An 8,943-nucleotide genomic window follows, 5' to 3' on the forward strand; every position below is an offset into this window, starting at 1 on the left:
CATGATAACTTTGCTGACCACAAAAACACTGATTTTGCTTTGCCATGCAGTCACTAGTGTTTTATTTTCATGTGTAGAAGTTGGTTACAAGTTCAGACTTTTGCTTGCTTAGTTGCATGAGTTAAAATACATGGTTTCATTGCAGGTCACACTTCTGTTTCATTTTCTTTACTGGTAGCTAGCAGATTAGGTCAACGTAATTATGATTTTGAGTTACAAGTCTTCGTTGGATCAGTTGGACAAAACGCCTTGCAGAGCACCTATACCACTCCTTCATATGTTTATTCTCCATCAACACCATCCACTCCCCCCTCTACTTAGAATCCTGGCCTCCCGTTTTCCATTTGCTTCCATAACCCTAGTTTCGTGTGTAACATTGCTTCAGTCTCCTTTGAACCAAATCCAGCCATCTACACCTGTCCACAACTCCATCCACCGAGTCCTAGACCATATCCAACCCTCACCCTACCTCCACACTCACTCCTTCACCTTTCCCTCTCCATTCATCCACCAAAAGCCTCATTTCTGAACATCCTGTAGAAAGTTACAGACATTCTGTAGAAAATCGCAGACATCCTGTAGAACCCCTGTAGACTTCATGTAGAGGCTCACGAATGAGGTTTCTTGATAGCCAAACTCGGTGAAACTCTATGGAAGGGTGTTAGGGACCCCTCAGGCCCTGTCTGAACCTTCTTGATCTCCTCCAAGCATTTCTTCTCGCCCATCCACCTCTACACAACCCAAAAACAGTCAAATCATATGCATAATAACTCTGGCAACTTAATCAAAAATACAAAAAGCTTTTTCCAGATGTTACTGTAGAAGTAGCTTAGATGCATCTATTTACCTTTCTAGAAATCAATGGCATCTCCTTGAGTAGCTTACATCCTCTTTCTTGCATCAGTAGGCTAGCTGGTAGAATTAGGGTTTGCTAGGGTTTATGTTTAGCTTTCCAGTGTCTTTTTGCAAATAGGTTAGCCTTATTTAAGTTAGCTTTTGTCCATTAGTTAAAAGTTTCTTCTCAGAGCTCATCGAATTTGGCTTAAGCCCCTAGCGGACTTGTGCCAGCTGACCAAGTGACAGCTGCGGCAAGAGCTAGTACTTGTGCATACAACACCGTCGCTTCCAAGTTTGTTACGAACTACCGGGTTTATAAAAGTAAAGAAGGGAGTCCCAAGAGTTGTAGCATTACTGCTGCAATACTGGAGCTCACCACTCTTTTTGGCGCCGTTGCCGGCGAAGCGTCAGAGTATTTGTGATTGCTATTTTTTTTCTATTTTCCTACTCTCACCTTCTGCTAAGTAGTTTATTTCATTCCATTCTGTAATTTCATTTATGCAAAAGTAAATTAGACATTTCCTGCTTTCGTAGATTAACCTTTCAATTATGCAAGCATAAAATAGAATTTCAATTTTGCAGGTGTAGTCTAGTATTTCCTTCTCGCAATTTGATTTCAGAAAAATAGATTAGTCTTTTCCTGCTTTCATTTCAACTCCGCATTTTCATTTCTGCAAGATGGATTTTAGTTAGTTGCAACTCCATCTGTTTTAGTCTTGCAGGTACAAGCAAAGAAAAAAGCAAAAGCAACCAAAAATCCTTTCATGCCTCGTAGGAATAGAGATAATACCGGAAAATTCCTACCCAACACCCCCACCACTTCACTGAGTCACCCTTCTCTCTTCTTTAGTGGCAGTGATCCAGAAGAACCTATAGGTGAACCTCCTGAGATATACGAAGACCCTATAACAGAAGAAGAGCAAGAAAACATTCCCTTTGAGACCATGGCTGACAACAGAAATGGTAGAGACGATGATGAGAGAATAGAAGGTACCTTCCCCATTCGAGAGACCAACGGGGACATGAAAATGAAGAACATAAGTCCCTCAGCCTTACCTCATTTCCATGGATTGACCACTGAAGACCCTGATACCTTCCTGTTTGAGTTTGTTGTCCTTTGTCGAACTTATGACTATACAGAAGACGAGCAAAAGTTGAAACTCTTTCCCTCTACCCTCAAGGATGCAGCATTACGCTGGTTCATGGGGTTACCTGGAAAGAGTATCACTACTTGGGCTTAGATGCAGCAAGCCTTTAACAACAAATACCATGATTACTATAGGTCAAAGGAAACCAAGGGGGAAATCTTTCGGATGACCATGGGAAATGATGAGTCTTTAGAGGACTATGAGGAAAGGTTTCAACTTAGCTATAAATGGGTCAGGTGCACACTTGACCCTGAATCTCTAAATCTGGTTCTGCTCTGAGGAGTCCCTGAAGACCTTCTAGATACCCTTCACATGCTAGCTGGAGGAGACATTTACCAACTACCTTATGAGGACATAAAGACTGTGTTTAGAAACCACTCTAGGGCAGCCTGGAAAAGAGGTAGGGGGAATCCACTTTTAGCTAGTACTACCTTCTCCAAGCATGAGTTTTCTAATCAGATGGAAGACTTCAAAAGTGAGATGAGACAGACCATCGCCATGCAACTTGTTACTTTCCGAATCCAACAAAAGAAAGAGGAAGCTGAGAGGGCTTTGGCCATTTTCTGTCCCAGATGTACGAGGAAGCACCCTAAGAACGAGTGTCCATTGCACTCTGTAGAGGTATGTTTCGTTTGTGAGGAGAACCACCCCACAAACCAATGCCCAACCTTACCCGGATTCAAAGCCATGTACCAAGGGACTGAGGCACCCACTGAACCTCTCTACTTCCTCAACCAAAGGAGACCGCATGGACCCAGACCTTACCAACAGGGGATGCAAGGGACATCCCAAGCTTATTATAGCCCCAACCAATCTATTCCCATGCCTTCTTGGGGTCCCCCTGCTCATCCTTCCTGGTCTGCACCTCCTCCGTGGTCTTATCCACCTCAATACCATACTCAACCCACTGCTCATTCGTTTCACTCACATGTCCAGCCACAGCCTCAGTGGAATGCACCTCAACCGGGGTGGAGGCCCCAATACAACTCTCCTCTCGCCATTCTGCCTCCACCACCGGCTCAACCACAACCATTACCTCCTACTCCTCCAAGACAACCCTAGATGCTTGCTCAACCGAACCCGAACCCCAACAACCAACAGGACCAACAGGTATACACTGGGGAGACAACATGTCCTACCTATGCTGTGGAGATCCAAGAGATCAACCTGTGATCCGGAAAGACCCTTCCAGATCACCAACCTCCTACCCCAAAGGACGAGGAAGAGAAACAAGAAAGTAAACCCAAATCCATTCCACCCTTTCCTGAGCGACTAACAGTAACCACACAACCAAACCCAGAGGAGACTGAACTTCTGGGGGAACTAAAACAGTTGTGTGTGAAAATACCCCTTCTCCAGGCCATCAAAGATGTATCGATATACAACAAATTGATTAAGGAGAAGTGTTTCAGGCACCCAGGCAGGAGAAAGAGAGATGCCTCGACTATCAATGTCATAGGACAACTGTCTGATCTAATGTTGGGGAAAGTAATCTGTCCAAAGTATTTGGACCCTGGGAGTCCTGTAGTTGATGTCCACATCAATGGCACCATTATCCCCCATACCTTGATTGATCTAGGGGTTGCCATTAATGTGATGACCAGGGACACCATGCTTAAACTCAACCTTTTCCTTAAGGAAGACCTCGACAGTCCTGCATTTGGCAGACCGCTCCACCGTGATTCCCGAAGGGATTGTGGAGGATGTCTTGGTCTCTGTTGACTCTTGGGAGTATCCTGCGGACTTCTTGGTCCTTCAACCAAAGGCAAAGCTTACTGGATACCCCCTCATTTTGGGAAGGCCTTGGTTAGCCACTGCGGATGCTTACATCAGTTGTCGAGCTGGAAACATGACCATCAAAAATGGTCCTATGTCCAAGCAGCTAGTCCTATACCCTCCTACCCAGCCTCTTCTAGAACATGACTTACCGCTCTGGTTGGAAGAAGGAGATGAGGATGAGGTCTACTCTGCACCCTTGTGCACAATAGAAACCACTAGGGGAGGTCCTCAAACCGAGGATGATTTGATTGAGACTTTGATTCAAAATCCACCTCCCAGTGCACTGTCCTTAGAGGAATTGGTGGAGGATACCCAAGACAGCACCTCAGTGGACCTCTATGTGACTGATCCAACCTCTCCCAGAGTTAAGAATGTGGATTTTGGTCTCGGAAGAACTTTAAAGATCAACTCCTTCCTATCTCCTTCTTAGGAGAAGGAGTTGTGTAGCTTACTGAACAATCATTTAGATGCTTTCGCTTGGAGCTATAAGGAGATGAAAGGATTCCATCCTTCGGTCTGTACCCATCACATCTACATTAAAGAATATTTTAAACCAATCAGGTAGCTTCAGAGGAGAATGAATCCAGCCCTTAATGACATTGTCAACGAAGAATTGCGAAAATTGTTGGATGCAGGATTCATCTATCCTATCTCCGATAGTGAGTGGGTCTCGCCTCTAGTGCTGGTGCCTAAAAAGAACGGGAAGTGGAGAATCTGTGTAGATTACTGAGAACTTAACAAAGCCACCAAGAAAGACCATTTCCCTTTGAATTTCATAGAACAAGTGTTGGATGGACTGGCAGGGAAGAAGTTCTTCTCTTTCCTAGATGGGTTCAGTGGGTATAACCAGATCCAAATCAGCCCGGAAGACCAAGATAAAACCACCTTCACCTGTCCTTGGGTACCTTTGCCTATCGAGTCCTTCCCTTTAGGCTATGCAACGCTCCTGCCACTTTCCAGAGAGTAGTATTGAGCATCTTTTCTGAGTTAGTCCATGATTCAGTAGAAATCTATATGGATGACTTCACTCATGGGTCTAACTTCCAAGAAGCATTGACCAATCTGAGAAAAGTTCTAACCAAGTGCATTGAGATGAACCTGTCCTTTAGTCCTGAAAAATGTGAATTCCTGATGACTGAAGGGACCGTGCTAGGTCATACCATTTCTCGCCAAGGTTTACAGGTGGATCCTAATAAAATTGCTATCATCCAAAAGGTCCCACCTCCTCAAAAGGTAAGAGATGTTCGGAGTTTCCTAGGCTTAGCGGGATATTATCGAAGATTCATTAAAGACTTCAGTAAGCTAGCCTCGCCTTTGTTTGGAATTTTAGGGAAAGATGTTGAGTTTAAATGGACTGACAACTTTCAAGGGGCACTGGACGAATTGAAAGATAAGCTGGTATCCACCCCGATCTTGAGAGGTCCAAACTGGGCCCTACCTTTCCACATCCACACTGATGCCTCGAACAAAGCCATAGGGGCAACCTTAGGACAAGTTGAGGAGAACTCCCATATGCCATATACTTCGTTAGCAAAAGCCTGTCCAAGGCAGAAATGAACTATACTGTAACCGAGAAAGAGTTCCTGGCCGTAGTCCATTCCCTAAACAAGTTCAGACACTACATCACCAGTTATCAAACATTTGTGCACACTGATCATGCTGATTAGATATTTAATGAATAAGCCTGATGTCAATGCTCGTATTATTAGATGGATACTTTTGTTACAACAATTTGATTTGACGATTGTTGACAAGCCAGGTAAGGAAAATGTTGTTGCTGACTTCTTGTCTAGATTGGATTTTCCTGCAGGTGAAGAAGGAACAGTGGATGACCAGATGCCAGATGAACATCTATTTGCTATCTCAGTACTCTCTCCATGGTTTTTTGATATAGCAAATTACTTGGTCTCAGCACAGTTCCCTCCGCATCTGTCCTCAAAAGAGAAGAGAAGAATCGTGAGGAAGAGCGCCCCGTTCACTTGGATCGGTGGCAACTTGTTTAAGCTTGGCCCAGATCAGATCTTGAGACATTGTGTTAGGGAGGAGGAAGTCTTTGACATCCTCCTAACCTGTCATGATGGACCTTGTGGAGGCCACTTTGCAGCAAAAAGGACCGCCTTCAAAATTCTACAGGCAGGCTACTACTGGCCTACTCTTCATTAAGATGTCAGAAGATACATCAGCCAGTGTGACCGATGTCAGAGGATGGGGAAACCGACTCCAAGAGATGAAATGCCTCTCCAACCTCAAGTGACCTTCGAGCCATTTGAGAAGTGGGGCATGGATTTTGTGGGTCCTATCAACCCTCCTTCAAAGAAACTGTCTTACATCATTGTGTGCACCGACTATCTGGCCAAGTGGGCAGAAACGAAGGCAATCAAAGTAGCAACAAAAGAAAAGGTGGTTGAGTTTCTGAGGGAAAATATCTTCTACAAGTTTGGCTACCCAAGAGAGTTAGTCACAGATCAAGGAAGCCAGTTCACCTCCAACCTGATTGAAGATTTGCTCGCTCATCACAAGATCAAGCACAAGACTTCCTCAAGAAAATGGGCAGGTGGAAGTCACTAATCGAGCATTGGAAGGGATTTTGACTAAGGTTGTGAGTAGCAGCAGAAAGGATTGCGCAGATCGCCTGGTTGAGGCCACATGGGCCTACAACACCACTTGGAAGACCACAATCGGTTTCACACCTTATGAGCTGGTCTACGGGAAGAAAGCTTTGTTGTCCATAGAGTTCAAGTACAATACATTAAGGGTGGCAGCTCAGCTGGACCTAGATCTCAGCCATGCTCAACGTGAAAGATTGTTGCAGTTGAATGGATTAGATGAACAAAGAATGCAGGTCCTCCTCCACACAGAGGTAGTTCAACTCCAGAGGAAGATATGGCATGACCGGCACCTTAATGAAAAGCGATTCCAGCCGGGATATTGGGCGCTGCTGTATGACTCAAGATACAAGGATTTCAAAGGGAAGTTGAGGACAAGATGGTTAGGACCATATACAGTGGAGAAATGCAATGACAATGGTTCAGTCCTTATCAGGACCATTGATGAAGAAGCCATCCCCATGCTTGTCAATGGGCATCGAATGAAAATATACAAGAAACCCCTCTCGAGGCAGGAATTCATTGAAACTGTGAAAAAAGAAGTGCTGGTAATAGAGCAGGGTTCTGCCTCTGTTCTGGTCACACCTTGATTATAAAAAAAAAAAAAGAAAAAAAAAGAAAAAAAGATCCCTGGACGAAAACCTCTCTGAGGCGGCCAGGGCAGGCAGTGAGGGTGAAAACCTCATGGAGGCGCCCCCGCTGTCTCTCAAAAAATAAAGAAATGGAATAAAAAAGATCCTTGGGTGAAAACCTCTTTGAGGCGCCCAGGGCAGATAGCGGGGGTGAAAACCTCATAGAGGTGCCCCTGCTGTCTCTCAAAAAAAGAAAAAAAGAAGAAAAAGAAGAAAAAACAGGTTTGATCTTTGAAATTATTGCACGTTGCAGGGATATAATGGAGATAAAGAGGGTTGCGCAAATCAAGGACAGGGGTCCATCCCAAGCTACCAGGCATCCTCACCGACACTCCCTCCATGGCCACTCACTTTTTCCAGGGTTTGGACACATTCGGGTCAAGATTACAGGAAGTTTCAGGGCTTTCTACAGGAAGTTCTGCATTTCTACAGGAAACATCCTGTAGAACCCTTGGGCAGGAAAAATTCGATTTTGGAATGGGATTTAAAGCTTGAGGTTTGGTGATGAGGCCTGCAGCCACCTATCTTTCCCATCCATCACCTGTTTCATCTATTTCCACCACCGTTACCACAATCTGGACCTGTTTCCTGCACAGTCATGCAAAAAGTCCTGTGTTCCTTAGATTACCATTTTTTTTTCTAAGGGACAAATCAAGCGTTCAAAAGCTCGCACACTCTACCTGTCAAATGCTTCAATAGGACCCTTCATCCGTGACAATAGCTGTGCCCGTTTCAACATGCAGCCCAGGAGGAGAAGCAACTACAGGATGTCTTACATGAATCCTGTAGCAGCTGATCCGCATGGAATACACACTATGGAGCCAGGAGCAGTTGAAATCAACACAGGAGGCATGCAACCAGCTCCGCGTAAATATGAACACCTCCTCAACAGCTGAGAACAGACGGGGCCGTGCATGCAACGTTCACCACCAGAGGACCGGGTCCTGAAAGCCTTGCATCCAGCATTAGCAAATGAACGAGGGAATTCACACGCCTGTGCACGACGCAACGGTGAGCAAAGCCATTGTTTCACGTCCAAAAACCTGTGAAACACGTCCACGGTCACCTTAGGTAAGTGCCACCCACAACCAGTAGAATTGCCTTGTGGGATCCAAACGAGCATGGTTACGCTCGATTCTGCCGGAAGAACGTGGAGCCGACACGTGGGAAGTGTCTAGTCGGGGAAATCAACAGATTTGCAGTGAAATCGGTGGACTGACAGGGATGACGACGGGCAATGGCGGAGATAGACATTGGTGGTCAGAGACACGCTGGGGAATGATGGCCGTGACGTTGTTTAACTGCTCGGCCTGGACACCTCACCCCCGCGCCATGAATTGCGCCGTATTTCAAAATCATTCGACCAGAGCACGCACATCAACCACTGTCATTTACGCCTACAACTGGTTTTTCAGTAACGTGAGCGTCCTCCTCCTCTGCAGTTCGTTAGCCCGAGTTTCTCGGCCCAGTTCAAACTCTTCCCGCGTCCCAGAATTGCTCCGCAGTGCCGTGACGTCCTCCAGAAGCAACATAAGCTCTCTACAGGAAGGAGCTCTACGTGAAGCACAGCGAAAGCTCCCGGAGTAGAGAAACCCATGTCTGTTGCATCGGAAGTCGAAATTTCGAAGAGAGGTAGGCTCGAACATGCCATCCCCATGCTTAATTTTCGAAAGGTGGTGAACTAGCTTGTTTGAAGTGGGGAAAATTGTAACCAGTCTGTCTGTGGGTCAAGAATAGTGCTTTGCTTATATGATACACAAAATTTCTTTTAAATGGTGCCGCGTCATATTCATCCCCATGGTTCCTGTTAACAAACTCTCCCCATTATAACAACAAACCGTTGTAAGGCTCACCTGTGCACATATAAAAAATTTTGTGACTGTTACATGGTTGGTGTGAAAATTAGCTCTGCACTCTGTTTGTGAAGAGCTTAATTCCGTT

The sequence above is a fragment of the Pinus tabuliformis genome, chromosome 2_2 (assembly GCF_031772625.1).
Source record: "Pinus tabuliformis cultivar Carrire ecotype Pingquan chromosome 2_2, CPIR1, whole genome shotgun sequence".
Classification (NCBI taxonomy): domain Eukaryota; kingdom Viridiplantae; phylum Streptophyta; class Pinopsida; order Pinales; family Pinaceae; genus Pinus; species Pinus tabuliformis.